This window comes from Hippopotamus amphibius, chromosome 9 (genome assembly GCF_030028045.1).
Source record: "Hippopotamus amphibius kiboko isolate mHipAmp2 chromosome 9, mHipAmp2.hap2, whole genome shotgun sequence".
Lineage (NCBI taxonomy): Eukaryota > Metazoa > Chordata > Mammalia > Artiodactyla > Hippopotamidae > Hippopotamus > Hippopotamus amphibius.
In genome coordinates, this window is record NC_080194.1 from 29737807 (window position 1) to 29757612 (window position 19806).

Below are 19806 nucleotides of genomic sequence, written 5' to 3' on the forward strand. Positions count from 1 at the left end.
ATATGCAAAACAGACTCACAGATATAAAAAACAAACTGTGGTTACCAAAGGGGAGAGGGAAGTAGGGAGGGACAAATTAGGGGTATGGGATTAACAGATACAAACTACTCTGTATAAAATAAATAAGCAACAAGGATATACTGTACAGCACAGGGAATTACAGCCATTATCATATAATAACTTATAATGGAGTTATGTAATGCAAAAATACTGACTCACTATGCTATACACCTGAGACTAATATATATATTGTAAATCAACTATACCTCAACTAAAAAAAAAAATGGAGAGACGTTTCAAGATGGTGGAGTAGGAGGATGTGTGCTCACTCCCTCTTGCAAGAGCACTGAAATTACAACTAACTGCTGAACAATCATCGACAGAAAGACACTGGAACTCACCAAAAAAGACAACCCACATCCAGAGACAAAGGAGCAGCTGCAGTGAGATGGTAGGAGGGGCGCAATCACATTAAAATCAAATCCCATAATGCTGGGTGGATGACTCACAAACTGGAGAACAGTTATACCACAGAAGTCCACCCACTAAAGTGAGGGTTCTGAGCCCCACATCAGGCTTCCCAACCCGGGGGTCTGGCAACAGGAAGAGGAATCCCCAGAGAATCAGATTTCGAAAGCCAGTGGAATTTGATTGCAGGACCTCCACAGGACTGGGGGGAACAGAGACTTCACTCTTGGAGGGCACACAAAAAATAGTGTGCTCACCAGGACCCAAGGGGAAGGAGCAGTGACCCCACAGGATACTGAATGAGACCTACCTGCTGGTGTTGGAGGGTTGCCTACGGAGGTGGGCAGCAGCTGTGGCTCACCGAGTGGACAGGGACACAGGCGGCAAGAGTTCTGGGAAGTGCTCGTTGGCGTGAGCCCTCCCAGAGGTGCCATTAGCCCCACCAAAGAGCCTCTAAGCTCCAGTGCTGGGTAGCCTTAGGCCAAACATCCAACAAGATGGGAACACAGCCCCACCCATTGGCAGACAAGCAGATTAAAGATTTACTGAGCTCTGCCCACCCAACCCTACCCACCATCAGTCCCTCCCATCAGGAAGCACCCACAAGAACCTCCTAGATAGCTTCCTCCACAAGAGGGCTGACAGCAGTATCAAGCAGTATCAGCAGTATTTCTTTCTGTGGAAATGAAAACCACAGCCACAGAAAGAGACAATGAAGAGGCAGAGGACTTTGCACCAGATGAAGGGACCCGATAAAACACCAGAAAAACAACTAAATGAAGAGGAAATACACACCCTTCCAGAAAAAGAATTCAGAATAATGATAGTGAAGATGATCCAGGGCTTTGAAAAAAGACTGCATGCAAAGGTTGAAAAGGTGCAAGAAGTTTACCAGAGACCTAAAAGAATTAAAGAACAAACAGAGATATGCAACACAATAACTGAAATGAAAAATACACAAGAAGGAAACAATAACAGATTAACTAGGGCAGAAGGGTGAATAAGTGAGCTGGAAGACAGAATGGTGATAATCACTGATGTGGAAAAGAATAAGGAAAAAAGAATGAAAAAAACTGAAGACAGCCTAAGAGACCTCTGGGACAACATTAAACACACTGACACTCGCATTATAGGGGTCACAAAAGGAGAAGAGAGAGAGAAAGGACCTGAGGAAATACTGGAAAAGATTATAGTTGAAAACGTCCCTAAGATGGAAAAGGAAATAGCTACCCAAGTCCAGGAAGCACAGAGAGTCCCAGGCAGGATAAAGCCGAGGAGAAACATGCCAAGACACATAGTAGTCAAATTGACAAAAAATAAAAACAGAAAAGTTATTAAAAGCAACAAAGGAAAAACAGAAAATAACATACAAGAGAACTCCCATAAGGTTAACAGCTGATTTCTCAGCAGAAACTCTGCAAGCCAGAAGGGAGTGGCACAATATATTTAAAGTGTTGAAATGGAAGAACCTACAACCAAGAATACTCTACACAGCAAGGATCTCATTCAGATTTGATGGAGAAATCAAAAACTTTACAAAAAAGCAACAGCTAAGAGAATTCAGCACCACCAAACCAGTCCTACAACAAATGCTAAAGGAACTTCTCTAAGCCAGAAACATAAGAGAAGAAAAGGACCTACAAAAAAAAAAGAAAACAATTAAGAAAATGGTAATGGGAACATACATATCAATAATTACCTTGAATGTAAATGAACTAAATGCCCCAACCAAAAGACACAGACTGGCTGAATGGATACAAAAACAAGACCCATGTATATGCTGTCTACAAGAGACCCACTTCAGACCTAGGGACACATACAGACGAAAAGTGAGGGGATGGAAAAAGATATTCCATGCAAATAGAAATCAAAAGAAAGCTGTAGTAGTGATAATCATTACAAATAAAATAGGCTTTAAAATAAAAAATATTACAAGAGACAAGAAAGGACATTACATAAAGATCAACGGATCAATCCAAGAAGAAGAGACAACAATTATAAATACATATGCACCCAATATAGGAGCACCTCAATACATAAGGGAAATGCTAACAGCCATAAAGGGGGAAATCAACAGTAACACAATAATAGTAGGAGACTTTAACACCCCACTTACACCAATGGACAGATCATCCACACAGAAAATTAATAAGGAAACACAAGCTTTAAATGACAATAAGTCAGCTTGATTTAATAGATATCTATAGGACATTACATCCAAAAACAGCAGATTACACATTCTTCTCAAGTGCACATGGAACATTCTCCAGGATAGATCACATTTTGGTTCACAAATCAAGCCTTGGTAAATGTAAGAAAATTGAAATCGTATTAAGCATATTTTCTGACCACAACTCTATGAGATTAGAAATCAGTTGCAGGAAAAAAACTGTAAAAAACACGAACACATGGAGGCTAAACAATATGCTACTAAATAACCAAGAGATCACTGAAGAAATCAAAGAGGAAATCAAAAAATATCTAGAAACAAATGACAATGAAAACTCAACAATCCAAAACCTATGGGGTGAAAGCAAAAGCAGTTCCAAGAGGGAAGTTTATAGCAATACAATCCTACCTCAAGAAACAGGAAAAACCCAAATAAACAATCTAACCTTACACCTAAAGAAACTAGAGAAAGAAGAGCAAACAAAACCCAAAGTTAGTAGATGAAGAGAAATCATAAAGATCAGAGCAGAAATAAATGAAATACAAACAAAGAAAACAATATCAAAAATCAATAAAACTAAAAGCTGGTTCTTTGAGAAGATAAATAAAATTGATAAACCTCTAGCAATACTCATCAAGAAAGAGAGGGAGAGGACTCAAATCAATAAAATTAGAAATGAAATGGGAGAAGTTACAATGGACACCACAGTAACAAAAAGCACCATAAGAGACTACTACAAGCAACTATATGCCAATAAAATGGACAACCTGGATGAAATGGACAGGTTCTTAGAAAGGCATAACCTTCCAAGACTGAATCAGGAAGAAACAGAAAATAGGAACAGACCAATCACAAGTAATGAAGTTGAAACTGTGATTAAAAATCTCCCAACAAACAAAAGTCCAGGACCAGATGGCTTCGCAAGTGAATTCTATCAAACATTTAGAGAAAAGCTAACACCCATCCTTCTCAAGCTCTTCCAAGAAATTGCAGAGGAAGGAACACTCCTAAACTCATTTTGTGAGGCCACCATCGCCCTGGTACGAAAACCTGACAAAGATACTATGAAAAAAGAAAATTATAGACCAATATCACTGATGAGTTTAGATGCAAAAATCCTCAAGAAAATATTAGCCAACAGAATGCAACAACACGTTAAAAGGATCATCCACCATGATCAAGTGGGGTTTATCCCTGGAATGCAAGGATTCTTCAATATATGCAAATCAATCAATGTGATACACCATATTAACAAATTGAAGGATAAAAGCCACATGATCATCTCAATAGATGCAGAAAAAGCTTTTGACAAAATTCAACATCCATTTATGATAAAAACTCTCCAGAAGATGGGCATAGAGGGAACCTACCTCAACATAATAAAGGCCATATATGACAAAACTGCAGCAAACATCATTCTCACTGGTGAAAAACTGAAAGCATTCCCTCTAAGATCAGGAACAAGACAAGGATGTCCACTCTCTCCACTACTATTCAGCATAGTTTTGGAAATCCTTGCCACAGCAATCGGAGAAGAAAAAGAAAAGGAATCCAAATTAAAAAAGAAGTAAAACTGTCACTGTTCACAGATGACATGATACTATACATAGAAAATCTTAAAGATGCCACCAGAAAACTACTTGAGCTAATCAATGAATTTGGTAAAGTTGCAGGATACAAAATTAACACACAGAAATCTCTTGCATGTCTATACACTAACAATGAAAGAGAAATTAAGGAAACAATCCCATTCACCATTGCAACAAAAAGAATAAAATACCGAGGAATAAACCTAACTCAGGAGGTAAAAGACCTGTACTCAGAAAACTATAAGACACTGATGAAAGAAATCAAATACAGCACAAACAGATGGAGACATATACCATGTTCTTGGATTGGAAGAATCAACATTGTGAAAATGACTATCCTACCCAAAGCAATTTACAGATTCAGTGCAATCCCAATCAAATTACCAATGGCATTTTCACAGAACTAGAACAAGAAATCTTATGATTTGTATGGAAACACAAAAGACCCCAAATAGCCAAAGCAATCTTTTTTTTTTTTTAACTCTTTATCAGAATATATTTGCTTTACACTCTTGTACCAGTTTTTGAGGTACACCAAAGTGAATCAGCTGTGTTTATACATATATCCCCATATCTCCTCCCTCCCATGACTCCCTCCCCCCTTCCCTGGCCTGACCCTCTAAGGAATCTCCCATCATCAATTTGATCTCCTTTTGTTATACAGCAACTTCCCACTAGCTATCTGTTTTACAGTTGGTAGTGTAAATATGTCTATGCTACTCTCTCACTTCGTCCCAACTTCCCCTTTGCCCCTCACCCCAGCCCTGTGTCCTCAAGTCCATTCTCTACTTCTGTATCTCCACTCTTGCCTGTCACTGGGTTCATCAGTACCATTTCTTCAGATTCCATATATATGTGTTAGCATACAGTATTTGTTTTTCTCTTTCTGGCTTCACTCTGTATGACAAACTGTAGGTCTATCCACCTCATGACATATAGTTCAATTTCATTTCTTTTTATGGCTGAGTAATATTCCATTGTATATATGTGCCACATCTTCCTTATCCATTCATCTGTTGATGGGCATCTAGGTTGTTTCCATGTCCTCGCTATTGTAAATTGTGCTGCAATGAACATTGCGGTACATGTTTCTTTTTGGATTATGGTTTTCTCTGGGTATATGCCCAGGAATGGGATTGCTGTGTCATATGGTAGTTCTATTTTTAATTTTTTATGCAACTTCCAAACTGTTTTCCATAGTGGCTGTACCAACTTACATTCCCACCAACAGTGCAGGAGAGTTCCCTTTTTTCCACACTCTCTCCAACATTTGTTGTTTCTAGATGTTTTCATGATGGCCATTCTGACTGCTGTGAGATGATACTTCATTGTAGCTTTGACTTGCATTTCTCTAATAATTAGTGATGTTGAGCATCTTTTCCTGTGTTTGTTGGCCATCTTTATGTCTTCTTTGGAGAAATGTCTATTTAGGTCTTCTGCCCATTTGTGGAATGGGTTATTTGCTTTTTTGGTATTAAGCTGCATGAGCTGTTTGTATGTTTTGGAGATTAATCCTTTGTCCGTTGCTTCACTGGCAAGTATTTTCTCCCATTCTGAGGGTTGTCATCTTCTCTTGTTTATGGTTTCTTTCACTGTGCAAAAGCTTTTAAGTTTCATGAGGTCCCATTTGTTTATTCTTGATTTTATTTCCATTATTCTAGGAGGTGGGTCAAAGAGGATCTTGCTTTGATGGATGTCGTAGAGTGTACTGCCTATGTTTTCCTCTAGGGTCTTGAATCCATTTTGAGTTTATTTTTGTGTATGGTGTTAGGAAGTGTTCTAATTTCATTCTTTTACATGCAGCTGTCCAATTTTCCCAGCACCACTTATTAAAGAGGCTGTCTTTTTTCCATTGTATTTTCTTACCTCCTTTGTCAAAGATTAGCTGCCCAAATATGCTTGGGTTTATCTCTGAGTTCCCTATTTTGTTCCATTGATCTACCTTTCTATTTTTGTGCCAGTACCATACTGTCTTGATCACTGTGGCCTTGTAGTATAGTTTGAAGTCAGGAAGCCTAATTCCACCAACTCCATCTTTCCTTCTCAAGATTGCTTTGGCTATTCAAGGTCTTTTGCATTTCCATACGAATCATAAGATTTCTTGTTCTAGTTCTGTGAAAAATGCCATTGGTAATTTGATAGGGATTGTGTTGAAGCTGTAAATTGCTTTGGGTAAGACAGTCATTTTCACAATGTTGATTATTCCAATCCAAGAACATGGTATGTCCCTCCATCTGTTTGTATCGTCTTTGATTTCCTTCATTAGTGTCTTATAGTTTTCTGCATACAAGTCTTTTGCCTCCTTAGGCAGACTTATTCCTAGGTATTTTATTCTTTTTGTTGCAATAGTAAATGGAAGAGTTTCCTTAATTTCTCTTTCTATTCTTTCATTGTTAGTGTATAGGAATGCAAGAGATTTCTGCGCATTAATTTTGTATCCTGCTACTTTACTAAATTCATTGATTAGTACTAGCAGTTTTCTGGTAGAGTCTTTAGGGTTTTCTATGTATAATATCATGTCATCTGCGAAGAGTGACAATTTTACTTCTTCTTTTCCAATCTGGATTCCTTTTATTTCATTTTCTTCCCTGATTGCTGTGGCTAACACTTCCAAAACTATGTTGAATAGTAATGGTGAGAGTGGACACCCCTGTCTTGTTCCTGACCTTAGAGGGAATGCTTTCAGTTTTCACCATTTAGGACGATGTTGGCTGTTGGTTTGTCATATATGGCTTTTGTTATGTTGAGGTAATTTCCTTCTATGCCCATTTTATGGAGAATTTTTATCATAAATGGATGTTGAATTTTTTTCAAAAGCTTTTTCTGCATCTATTGAGATGATCATATCGTTTTTTATCTTTCAGTTTGTTAATATGGTGTATCACATTGATTGATTTGCATATATTGAAGAATCCTTGCATTCTAGGGATAAACCCCACTTGATCATGGTGTATGATCTTTTTAATGTGCTGTTGGATTCTGTTAGCTAGTATTTTGTTGAGGATTTTTGCATCTATATTCATCAGTGATATTGGCCTGTAATTTTCTTTTTTTGTGACATCTTTGCCTGGTTTTGGTATCAGGGTGATGGTGGCCTCGTAGAATGAGTTTGGGAGTGTTCCTCCTTCTGCTACAATTTGGAAGAGTTTGAGAAGGATGGGTGTTAGCTTTTCTCTAAATGTTTGATAGAATTCACCTGTGAATCCATCTGGCCCTGGACTTTTGTGTGTTGGGAGATCTTTAATCACAGTTTCAATTTCCATACTTGTGATCGGTCTGTTGATATGTTCTATTTCTTCCTGGTTCAGTTTTGGAAGATTGTACTTCTCTAAGAATTTATCCATTTCTTCCAGGTTATTCAATTTATTGGCATATAGTTGTTTGTAGTAGTCTCTCATGATCTTTTGTATTTCTGCAGTGTCCGTGGTTACTTCTTTTTCATTTCTAATTCTGTTGATTTGCATCTTCTCCCTTTTTTTCCTGATACGTTTGGCTAATGGTTTATCAATTTTATCTTCTCAAAGAACCAGCTTTTAGTTGTATTGATCTTTGCTATTGTTTCCTTCCTTTCTTTTTCATTTATTTCTGCTCTGATCTTTATGATTTCTTTCCTTCTGCTCACTTTGGGGTTTTTTTGTTCTTCTTTCTCTAATTGTTTTAGGTGTAAGGTTAGGTTGTTTATTCGATATTTTTCTTGTTTCTTAAGGTAGGACTGTATTGCTATACACTTCCCTCTTAGAACTGCTTTTGCTGCATCCCATAAGTTTTGGGTGGTTGTGTTTTCATTGTCATTTGTTTCTAGGTATTTTTTGATTTCCTCTTTGATATCTTTAGTGATTTCTTAGTTGTTTAATAGTGTATTGTTTAGTCTCCATGTGGTTTTTGTTTTTACAATTTTTTTCCTGTAATTGATATCTCATCTCATGGCATTGTGGTCAGAGAAAATGCTTGATACGATGTCAGTTTTTTTGAATTTACCAAGGCTTGATTTGTGACCCAAGATGTGATCTCTCCTGGAGAATGTTCCATGTGCACTTGAGAAGAAAGTGTATTCTGTAGTTTTTGGGTGGAATGTCCTATAAATACCAATTAAGTCGAGATGGTCTCATGTGTCATTTAAAGCTTGTGTGTCCTTATTTATTTTTTGTTTGAATGATCTGTCTATTGGTGTAAGTGGGGTGTTAAAGTCTCCTACTATTATTGTGTTACTGTCCATGTCTCCTTTTATGGCTGTTAGCATTTCCCTTATATATTGAGGTGCTCCTATGTTGGGTACATAGATACTTACAATTGCTATATGTTCTTTTTGGATGGATCCCTTGATCATTATGTAGTGTCCTTCCTTGTCTCTTGTAATAGTCTTTACTTTAAAGTCTAATTTGTCTGATATGAATATTGCTACTCCAGCTTTCTTTTGGCTTCCATTTGCATGGAGTATCTTTTTCCATTCCCTTACTTTCAGTCTATATGTGTCCCTCGGCCTGAAGTGGGTCTCTTGTAGACAACATATATATGGGTCTTGTTTTTGTATCCATTCAACCAGTCTGTGTCTTTTGGTTGGAGCATTTAATCCATTTACATTTAAAGTGATTATTGACATGTGTGTTCCTGTTACGATTTTCTTAATTGTTTTGGCTGTGTTTTTATAGGTCTTTTCATTCTCTTTTGTTTCCTGCTTAGAAAAGTTCCTTTAGCACTTGTTGTAAGGCTGGTTTGGTGGTGCTGAATTCTCTAAACTTTTGCTTAACTATAAACCTTTTGATTACTCCGTTGAATCTGTATGAGATTCTTGCTGACTAGAGTATTCTTGGCTGTAGGTTTTTTCTCTTTCAGGACTTTCAGTATATCCTGCCATTCCCTTCTGGCCTGCAGAGTTTCTGCAGAAAGATCAGCTGTTATCCTTAGAGGTTTTCCCTTCTACGTTATTTGTTGCTTTTCTCTTGCTGCTTTTAATATTTTTTCTTTGTGTTTAATTTTTGTTAGATCAATATGTGCCTTGGTGTATTTCTCCTTGGGTTTATTCTGTATGGGACTCTCTGTGCTTCTTGGACTTGATTAATTATTTCCTTTCTCATGCTGGGGAAGTTTTCCACTATGACCTCTTCAAATATTTTCTCAGACCCTTTCTCTTTTTCTTCTTCTTCTGGGATGCCTATGATTCATATGTTGGTGTGCTTAATGTTGTCACCAAGGTCTCTGAGACTGTCTTCCATTCTTTTTATTCTTTTTTCTTTTTCCTGCTCTGTGGCAGTTATTTCCCCCATTCTATCTTCCAACTCACTTATTCGTTCTTCTGCCTCATTCTAATGTTTATACCATCTAGAGTATTTTTAATTTCAGCTATTTTGTTATCTATTACTGTTTGTTTGCTCTTTAGTTCTGATTCCTTATTAACTGTTTTTTTGTATTTTCTCTATTTTGTTATTGAGATTTTGGATCATCTTTACTATCATATTCCTGAATTCTTTTTCAGGCAGTTTTCCTATTTCCTCTTCATTTATTTTGTCTTGTGTATTTTTACCTTGTTCCGTCATGTGACATTTTTTTGTTATCTCATTTTCCCCCCAGTTTGGATAGGCGGGATTGTGTTCCTGCTGGGTCTTGGTGTTAAGTTGAGAACCTCTGGGAGACCTCATGGTAAAGGATATTCCCTGGGAACTGGGTTTCCCTGTTAGTCCAGTGTTTGGACTCAGAGCTCCCACATCAGGAGTGCAGGCCTGACACTGGGCTTGTGTATCAAGATCCCACAAGCTGTGTGGAGCAGGGAAAATGAAGGAAAAAAAAAAGAAAAAAGAAAAAAGGTAGGAAAACAGCAGAACAATAGCAAGCTAAAAAATACACTAGTAGGAAACTAACAGATGTGTTAGAAAAAGTTTAAAAAAAATGATGGAGCAAAAACTGAAAGGTAAAACAACTGCAATATCCTAAGTGAGGGAGTGGGAAGAAAAAAAAAAGAAAAAGAAAAAAGAAGAAAAAAAAACAGATTAGGCCTTGGCTGTGGGGACAGGGCTTAGACAAGGGCAGGGTGGGGGGGTGAGTTAGGCAATGGGCAGAGCCTACCCTTAGCGAAGGCCCTGGGGGTGTTGGGGAATGGGGCTTAGGCCCAATGAGGTAGAGGCGCCCAGAAATACCTCTGGTCCTGGGAGCAAAGGACCAGGTCAAGGTACCCAGCGGGCTCCGTGGGCCCGAGTTGGTGGGAGAGATGCTAGGCACCTCCCCTAGTCCTCCAGTCTCAGAGGGTTCCTCCCCCTTGGGTTCTCTTCTTTCCCACCCCCTCTCTCCTATTCCCCTAGAACCCTTACAGCTGCAGGGGGCACTGAAAGGCAGGAGACCAGATTCTGATGCCCAACAGGCTTCCCAGGGCCAACTGGGCTAGGGTAATACCTGCAGCACTTCCCCATATCTCCCAGTCTGGTAGGGTCCCTGTCTGCCTCTCTTCCTCGCCTCCGCCCCCCACTGTCCTAGGTTCTAAGCAGCTGGAGGGGACCCGGAGAATGAAGGAGAAGGTCGGGGAGCCCAGTCGGCCTCCCTGGCCAAGAGAGCAGGGGAAACGCCCTCCAGCCTCCCCCATCCCCCAGTCTCAAAGCCCCCACCCCCTCCTGTCTGCCTTTCCACCTCCTCACCCCTCCTCCCTCCTTCCACACCCCACAGGACCCAGGCAGCCTGGAGGGGGCCTTGGAGGGTGGAGGACCCCACTGGGGAGCCCAGCAGGCCCCCAAGCCTCCTGGGTGGGAGAAACCCAGTTGCAGCTTCTCTGATCTCCCCAGCCCCCAGCGGTCCCTCCAGGCAGGATTCTCCCCCTTCCCCCAGCCAGCCCCCAAGGGCGCCGGTCCCGTCAGGCTTCCCCTTCCCCATCCCCCTGACTTCCCCCAGGTCGTACCTGGTTGCTGCAGGGTTTCTGCAGTCTGCTTGGGCCTCAGGTCCCCGGCTGACCTCCGGTAACTGTTCTGTTTGTGGGGAGACAATCTCTGTGTCTTCCCATGCCGCCATCTTGACTCCGCCCCCTGCAGGCAAAGCAATCTTGAGAAGGAAAGATGGAGTTGGTGGAATCAGGCTTCCTGACTTCAAACTATGCTACAAGGCTACAGTGATCAAGACAGTATAGTACTGGCACAAAAACAGAAATATAGATCAATGGAACAGGATAGAAAGCCCAGAGATAAACTATGGTTAACTAATCTATGACAAAGGAGGCAAAGATATACAATGGAGAAAAGGCAGCCTCTTCAATAAGTGGTGCTGGGAAAACTTGACAGCTATATGTGAAAGAATGAAATTAGAGCACTCCTTAACATCATACAGAAAAATAAACTCAAAATGGATTACAGACCTAAATGTAAGGCCAGACACTATAAAACTCCTAGAGGAAAACATAGGAAGAACACTCTTCAACATAAATCACAGAAGATCTTTCTCGATCCACCTCCTAGAGTAATGAAAATAAAAACAAAAATAAGTGGGACCTAATGAAACTTCAAAGCTTCTGCACAGCAAAGGAAACTATAAGCAAGACGAAAAGACAACCCTCAGAATGGGAGAAAATATTTGCAAACGATTCAGCAGACAAAGGATTAATCTCCAAAATATATAAACAGTTCATCCAGCTCAATATCAAAAAATCAAACAACTCCATCAAAAAATGGGCTGAAGACCTAAATAGGCATTTCTCCAAAGAAGACATACGTGTGGCCAAGAAGCACATGAAAAGCAGCTCAACATCACTAATTATTAGAGAAATGCAAATCAAAACTACAATGAGGTATCGCCTCACACCAGTTAGGATGGGCATCATCAGAAAATCTACAAACAGTAAATGCTGGAGAGGGTGTGGTGAAAAGGGAACGGTCTTGCACTGTTGGTGGGATTGTAAATTGATACAGCCACTATGGAAAACAGTATGGAGGTTCCTTGCAAAACTAAAAATAGAACTACCATATGACACAGCAATCCCACTGCTAGGCATATACCCAGAGAAACCATAATTCAAAATGATACATGTGCCCCAATGTTTATTGCAGCACTATTTACAATAGCCAGGACATGGAAGCAACCTAAATGTCCATCAACAGATGAATGGATAAAAAAGATGTGGTACATATATGCAATGAAATATTACCCAGCTGTAGAAAGGAATGAAACTGGGACATTTGTAGAGACATGGATGGACCTAGAGACTGTCATACAGAGTGAAGTGAGTCAGAAACAAAAACAAATATCATATATTAACACAGATATGCAGACTATAGAAAAATGGTACAAATCAACCAGTTTGCAAGGCGAAAACAGAGACACAGATGTAGAGAACAAACATCTGGACACCAAGTGGGGAAAGCGGGGAGGGTTGGGGGGAATGAATTGTGAGATTGGGATTGCCATATATTCATTATTAATAAGAAAAAAAATACCCAGTTGTATACTTAAGTATATGCAGTTTATTGTCTGTTAACTGTATTTCAATGAAAGTTCTTTAAAAAAAATGAAAGCATAGATTTCAAACAGTAAAAAAAAAAAAAAAAAATTGTGAGTGGGATTATCATTCACTTACGCCTGACTATTAGAGTCAGCGATGGAGTTGGCTTTGCTCAAAGTACATATGTTACATTGGGGTTAGTATAGTTACCTAAACAAAAATAAGGAGTGTTATGAAGAGAAGAGGAACTTTTGACTAGAAGGCTAATTACAGTATCTACCTCACTTGCCCTCTGACCACCTACTAAGGCAAGCAACTTTCTAACCTACCCCCCTGACTCTTGTTAATTATACTCATTCATGCTGTTCCTTGGTCTTTGCTCTTCCTTTGACACAGTTAATGCCCTATCCCTGGGCCTCCTACTTACTGTCATATCTCATAAGTGGAAATGTACAGACTGGGGGTTCTCTGGGCTTTGGTGGTCTCACTGGACAAAGCCATGTAAGTGATCTAGAATAGTTATAATCAAATTAATGCCAACCTGATAAAAGTCATTCAAGTATGTAGATTCTTAACTTGTTAATGGTAGAAGAGAGTTAATCTCACGTGATATGCTCATTTTATAGCCAAGGAAATAGGGGTTCAGACAAGGAAATGATTCCTCTAGTTCATAGGAGAGGCATGGCCCTCTTTCACCTCATATATGTATTTTTTTTAAATCTAAACTGTGTTTATTGGGATGGTTCCCCATTCGTCTTGATTCAGAGTGCTTTTAATGCTTCCGTTTGAAGGAGTGTCCTTTTGTAAGCCTTGCTTTTTCTGCTGTGGGCTGGCAGAGACAGTAGAGCAGCCAATACACAGAACTAGCGTTTGTACATGGCTAAAGACAGTATGGCATCCTGGACATTTCACATCCATGAAGTAAGAGTTGGGTGAGGCTCTGCAACAGGCACTTCTTCTTGTATTTCCTCTACTCTTCTCAAGAGGGATGAAGGAGCTCCTTTGTGAGATGCATGTTCTTGTGGGGAGATCGTCACCACTGGAAAGGCCATCTCTTATTCTTTTTACTCACACCCAATAATTTATATTATGCTTTACAATTTATACGGTTGTTTTCATACTGTCAGCTGTTTACTAGAGCCAATTAATTGTGGTGAAAATAAAATACTGCATTTTTAGAAAAATATAAATTAACATGAGTTTAGTAAGTAAAATCTCTCTGGTCAGTCAGTGGTGAGCTGCTAACTTAAAATGTTGGAAATTTCACTTCTGATTGAAGACGGCAGCTGGCACACAAATACCACTGAAATAACCATAAGGATAGAAAAAGGGTTAAAGGCTTTGAGAATGGGGTTGGAGGGCCATATTAGTGAATCAGATAATTTCAAGTTCTAAAAGATGGAAGGTAAATGAGATAATATTGAAGGAACCACAGATAAGACCATGCATAGACAAAGCCTGAGGTAGAAATGGGAGCTCATTCTTCACAGGTTGGCTAGGGAGAAAACAAGTAGATAAGGAGAGGAGTAGGTAAGGACAGCAAGAGTTGAAAGAAATCACGCTTATGCTCCTGTTCCCACCCTACTTTCTCTTCCTATTTGTGCAGCTATAGAACATGCTCCCAGCGCTGAAGTAAAAGTCTAAATAAACTGAGTACTCTGTCTGGAAGGTAGTGGTGCTCCTGCATAGGGATTGGTGCCTAGATTGGCAGCCCCTAGTTTGGTCTGATTTTGAACCTAAGGTTCTGCATCAGTGAGGGCAAATTTCAATCAACCAAGTGATGTTTGGGGAAACATCAGCAAAAGAGCTAAGAACTGAATATAATTAATTGCAGAACTAAGGCTAAAGCAAAGGTTGAAATAAGTGTAACATAATATGTAAATAGTTCACATGCTGACAGTGTAGAAATAATGCATCTAATAAAAAAAATGAGAGAAGAAAAGGTAGAAAATAGAAGAAACTGTCATTGCTTCCTATATAATAGGAGTCAAAGGATATAATTTAAAGCTGACAAATCAAGCAGTAGAAGTTTGAATGAATTTAAGAGTACAAAAGTAAATGATAGTAATATTGCCTAAAATCCCATGCAGAAGGATATGGAGGAAGAGGAGGTACAGCTAATTTTATTATTCTTAGACAAGAAGCAGATACCACCCAAACATATTATGTAAAGGTATAAGCATAAAGATGACCACTAAATCAAAAATACAAGCCTTCCTAAATGTCAGGAGAACTAAAATTAGTATTTTAGTAAAGAACAAATAATACGAGAGAACTAAGTCCCTACTACATACAGTCACATGAAGAATGTAAATAGGCTTATCTTACCTATTAAAATAAAAACATATTCAGATTGGATCACAGACAAAACCCAATGATATAGTATATGAGAGACATCTTAAACATAGATTAAAATTTAAGAATATAAGGACGGACAAAGGCATACCAGGCAAACACAAATAAAAAGAAAGCATGAATCATAATCTTAAAAAAAAAAGGTAGAATTCAAGGCAGAAAGCATAAACAAGACAAAGAAATGCACTCTATAATCCTAAAGACTTTAATGCTTGAGTAAGTTATGATAATTATGAACAGCTACTGTACCAAATAACAGCATCTTTCATGAAGCAAAAATGGCAAGAGGTACAGGGAGAAATGTGTAGAAGTACATTAATACTAAGAAACTAATTCACTTCTCTTAGCCTAAGACAAACCAAGTGTACAAAAAAAAAAAATGAAGATAAGGAAGCCTTATGCTAGGAGTTCCCTGGCGGTTCAGCAGTTCAGTGGTTAGGACTCCATGCTTCCACTGCAGGGGGCATGGGTTCAATCCCTGTTTGGGGACCTAAGATCCTGCATGCCCTGAGATGTGGCAAAAACAAAAAAACACAAAACAAAGCAAAAAAACCTATACTACATAATCAGTAAGATAGAGCTGATGAATATATCAAATTTTATACCTGATAATAGAATATGCCATTTTTATAAGTGCCATGTAATATTCATGAAAATTGACCATGTAATGGACCAAAAGTGAACTTTGAAAAATTCCGGAAGTACATATATTACAGATTTCATTATCGGAACATAATACAATAGAATGGGTATTAATAACAAAAATAACAAAACCAGAACCAAAATTACCTTTGTATCTTGAAGTTAAAATAAAATTTTAAAATAATCTTTGGGCAAAGGAAAATACAAACCATGATGGCAGAGTTTCTAGAAAACGATGATTAAAAAAAACTCTGAACATCAGAACCTATGAAATATAGCTACAGTTGTCTTCAGAAGAAAACTCATAGCCTTTTGTACTTACTTCGATGAAAAAATGAAATCTTGAGAATGAATTAAGCATGCTGTTTTTTTTTTAATTGGAAAAATAGCAAACCAAAGGGAAGTAGAAGGAAGAAATTACAAATTCTTGACAAGCAGGAATTAATGAGTTAGATAATAGAAAAATAAAACCAATAAGTTGTATCCTTTTTAAAAAAATTGATGCGCTAGATCAAGGGTCAGCAATTTTATACCTCACAGGCGAAATTTGGCCCACCATCTATTTTGTATGACCTACAAGCTAAGAATGGTTTTTACATTTTTAAATGGTTAAAAAAATATATCAAAAGACTATGTTGTGACAAATAAAAATTTTCTGTATTTCAAATTTAGTGTTCATAAAGCTGTATCAAAATAAACACATTTTTGTTGTTGTTTTTTAAAAACAGTGAATAATTTATTTATTTTTGCTGCGCCATGTCTTAGTTGTGGCATGCGAACTCTTAGTTGTGGCATGCATACGGGATCTAGTTCCCCGACCAAGGATCGAACCTGAGCCCCCAGCACTGGGACCACGGAGTCTTACCCATTGGACCACCAGAGGAGTCCTCTCATTTTTAACATGTATTGCTTACAGCTGCTTTTTGTGTTATGATGGCACAGTTGAGTATAGTTACACAGTCGTGACAGAGACCATGTGGCATTCTCATCACCTGATATGCTGCTTGGCGCACTACAAACCAGTGATACATTATAACTTTACAGCATTTCTAGTGCCATGCATATCTCCATTTAGCAACATTTTATTTAATTAAAAACATTTTTTTTGGCTGTGACGCAGGGCTTGTGGGGTCTTAGTTCCCTGACCAGGGATTGAACCAGGGCCTCTGCAGTGAAAGCACCAAGTGCTAACCATTGGGCAACCAGGGAACTCCCTAAATTTTACTTTTAATTTACTTTTTTATTACCAGTTCATATTCATCATGTCAAACAAAAACAAAAAGAGAAAAATGAACTTTGAACTTTTAAGGCACAGTGGAGTGTGGATTATTTTGTTACCAAATTAGGTGCAAAATCATTATATTTACTGTGGAATATCACTGTAGCTCTATAATACGCTTTGGTACTACCAGACTAAGCATTCAACATAATATTCCTGACATGTGAAAGCAACAGTCAGAAAAATTAGAAATTTTAATATGGAATATATTGTGGTAGCAGAATTTCTTCACAGAAAATGAAAATGAAGCTGCAACCAAAGTAAGTTTCTGAGTGGCTCATTGGTTATCCAAGCAAGGAAAGTCATTTACTCATTGTGAGTTAATTGTCTTTAATTACAGTAGCCAAAGAACTGTGTCCAGAGAAAAGTAAACTTATTTAAGACTAATAGTCTTTTGGGCTTCCTAGGTGGCGCAGTGGTTGAGACTCCATCTGCCAATGCAGGGGACATGGGTTTGATCCCTACTCCAGAAAGATCCCACATGCCGTGGAGCAACGAAGCCCGTGTGCCACAACTATTGAGCCTGCGCTTTAGAGCCCATGAGCCACAACTATTGAGCCCATGTGCTGCAGCTACTGAAGCCCATGCTTCTAGAGCCCATGCTCCACAACAAGATAAGCCATGGCAATGAGGAGCTCGCGCACCACAATGAAGAGTAGCCCCCACTCACCGCAACTAAAGAAAGCCCGGGCACAGCAAAAAAAGATCCAACACAGCCAATAATATAAATAAATAAATAAATAAATAAATAAAAAATAAAAATTGTATTAAAAAAAGACTAATGTCTTTCAGTGAGAACAGGTGCTCAGTGTTGAGGACATTGGGAGCAATATTAAATGTTAGTTTAAAAACAAGGCAGATGACTGAGTGGTCTTCCTTCGCTCTCAATGAGTAAATAGATATCATCAGTACTGTTCAGTTGTTTATTCAAAGAGTCAATGCCAGGTTTGACTGAAAGTTTAGCCTTTGTGACTAGCCTGCATGTAACAACTACAGGAGAGGATATTTTCAAAGATGATGAGAAAACAGTGATTCCATACAACGTAAGATGGAATCTGCTAAGATGTGTTACAACTGATAGTAAAAATATATGTGGAGCATAAAAAGGCATAGTTGTACAAATTCTATTATCAGCAGGTACTTTGCAGAAAATGCTTGAATCTATCATGTGTTATAAAACCAGTAGTGTCAACTGTGAACTTCGTTTATTCTCTTGGACTTAACAATCGTCAGTTTCATGAATTTTTTGTCAGAAATAGGAGCTGAATATCCTGACTTGTTCTGCCACAGTTCAGTGATTTAACAGTGATAACATTTTATTGCAAATTTTTGAGCTCAGGGCCAAGATCGAAATTTTTCTGAATGAGAAGGACTACCCTCAACTACAGTTATCAAATACTGAATGACTTTGAATTAGCTTTTCCAGCTGACTAGATAGTTCTTAATGAGCTTACCCTAAAATTATAAGACGAAATAGTGCTTTTATGGGAAACATAGTGAGGTGTTCATTTTAACAACAACCTAACACTTTATATACTTCTTGTGCTGTCAACAGTTAAGAAGTTAGGCCTCCATTCCCATGCAACCTTTCAGCAGATAAATTTTGTGAGCTCAAATTAAAGTTCCAGAAGCTCTTTTTTGGACCTGGATGCAAATGCAAAGAAAATATCCATATTTCAAAATTTATTTAACTGTGCAATTGAGGAGCTACCACCTAACCTTCAATTACAAGTGATTAGTCTGCGAAGTAATGACATGGTATAAAGCAAATATCAGAAACTTTAATAGAATTCTATAGATGCCTTCCCAGTGATTAATATACTTACTTAAAATCAGATGCTCATGGAATGATGTCAGTATTTGGCAGCACCCATCTGTGTAAAAAGGCACTTTCAAATGTGAAACATTTAAATCTCATTACAGATCAGCATTAACAGATGTACATTTGTAATGTTTTGAATGACAGGAAACACAGACTTTGAACCCCAGTTAAGCAAAATTTTATCTCCCCAAAAAGAATTCCCTTTTTCTCAGTGGATCAATATTACTTTTCTTTAAAAAGTCCTTAATTATTACTATATTATATTATGAATGTCATCAATAAAAATTTTGTAGAAAACATTTTCTATTTTATATGTGTTACCAAGTCCAAGCTCACTCTGTTCACCACACAACAGGCCAATGAGTCGGAGACAAGGTGTTGAAGCAAGGAATACACTTTATTCAGAAAGCCAGCAAACTGAGAAGATGACAGACTAATGTCTCCTAAAAAACCATCTTATTGGGGTCTGGATGCCAGTTTGTTAGAGGGAGAGGCCATAAGGAAGTAAAGTAAAAGGGCAGAATAGAGAGGGAGGGGCTGTGAGGAAGTAAAGTGAAAGGGCCATCGGTCTTACAAAAGGTCTCTGGGAATGGCCAGCCTTAGTGAGGGGATATGTTAATTTCAGCCGTTCACACAGGTGGGCAGGGCAGACTGTCTGCTGATGAGCTGAAGAGACGCACTTTAGTTCAACATTCAGGCAGAGGGGTAATGTTCCCTGAGGCAGGCCATCATGTATGATTACAATAACAAAAGCGACAAAAAGCAAAGGTTAAAGTCAAAGAAACAGATCTAACATGGAGTCCTATTTAGCTCTACACTGCAACATAAGTCCCTACATAATGTGCTTGGCCTGCAAAGCCTAAAATATTTACTATCAGATGGGGGAAAATTTGAAGGTTATAACTTTATGCTAGCTCTGTTTCTGTAAAATCTGCTTGCTGTGCCACGATAAGAACAAGATGACCTAGTTATCAACTATAACCTTAAGATGTTCTGATAAGTATGGAATGTCCTGCTCCTGCTCATGCAAGTTTCTGTTTGGAAACCACCCCCGCCCCCCACCCCCGCCCC